This window comes from Bison bison, unplaced genomic scaffold, assembly GCF_000754665.1.
Source record: "Bison bison bison isolate TAMUID 2011002044 unplaced genomic scaffold, Bison_UMD1.0 scf7180017861090, whole genome shotgun sequence".
Taxonomy (NCBI): domain Eukaryota; kingdom Metazoa; phylum Chordata; class Mammalia; order Artiodactyla; family Bovidae; genus Bison; species Bison bison.
This window is the reverse complement of record NW_011491662.1, coordinates 13,719-15,235: the sequence shown is the minus strand read 5'-3', so window position 1 is coordinate 15,235 and position 1,517 is coordinate 13,719.

Genomic DNA, 1,517 nt, shown 5'->3' with positions numbered 1-1,517 from the left:
TCTTTTGTTCTCTTTTTTTTGTCTTTTATATTTTTTCCTACCTCCTTTCGAAGAGTTGGATTGCTTTTCTGGGTGCCTGATGTCCTCTGCCGGCATTCAGAAGTTGTTTTGTGGAATTTACTCGACGTTTAAATGCTCTTTTGATGAATTTCTGGGGGAGAAAGTGTTCTCCCCGTCCTACTCCTCTGCCATCTTGGCTCCTCCCTCTCGGATGTTGGCCCAGATAACACAATCTTATGTGCAGAAAAGCCTTAAAGATCCTACCAAAAAAGAATTGAGTACTAAGAAAAGAATTCAGCAAACTTGCAGGACACAAGGTCAGCACATAAAAATCCGCTCTGTTTCTGTACACGGACAATAAAGAAAATTTGCAAACGAAATTGTGAAGACAATTCCATTTACAATAGCATCAAGAAGAGTGAAATACTTAGAAATAAACTTAACCAAGGAGGCAAAGACTAGGACACTGAAAAACCATGCTGAAAGAAATTCAAGATGCAAACAAATGGAAACATGTGCTAGGTTTGAGGATTGGAAGACTTCACATTGTGAAGATGTCAGTACTGCCCAAGCCTTCAACAGTTCATTGCAACCCCTATCAAAATCCTAAAGTTTCTTTTTCTTTTTTTCAGAAATAGAAAAACCCATTATAAAACCCATATAGATCCCAAGAAATAGAAAAGCCCGTTTAAAAATTCTTATGGGAACTCCAGGGATGCCAAATAGCCAAAACCACCTTGGAAAGCAGGGCAAAGTGGAAGACTCACACTTCCTGGTTTCAAAACCTACTACAAAGTTACAGTCATCAAAAGAGTGTGGCACTGCACAAAGACAGACTACAGAGTAATGCGGTAGAGCAGAGGGATCAGAATCTAACCCTCACTTCTATGGTCAAATGTGTTTTGACCAGGGTGCCAAGACCACTCAACAGGGAAAGAACAGTCATTTCACCAAACAGTGTTGGGAAAACTGGATCTCCACATGCAAAAGGATAAAAGTGGACCCTTACCTTACATACGTACAAAAGTTAACTCAAAACGGCTCAAATCGAAGAGCTAAACTGTAAACCTCTTACCACGTCCACCACTTCTAACGGGATGGCTCCGTGGCATCAAGCACGTTCACATCGCTGCACACTGGGTGCTAAGACGCAGGGAGAGCTTTGTAACTGCGGGTCACGCCAAGGTTTCTTGAATATGAAACCAAAAGCACAGATGATAGAAAAAAAAAAAAAACTGAACTATGTTAACAAGGAAACACAGAATGGGAGACAACTTTCGCAAATTCTGTATCTGATAAGAGACCAATATCCAGAATACATAAAGGTCTTTTCCAACTCAGCAAAAGACGCTTACTCCTTGGAAGGAAAGTTATGACCAACCTAGACAGCATATTCAAAAGCAGAGACATTTCTTTGCCAACAAAGGTCCGTCTAGTCAAGGCTATGGTTTTTCCTGTGGTCATGTATGGATGTGAGAGTTGGACTGTGAAGAAGGCTGAGCGCTGAAGAGTTGATG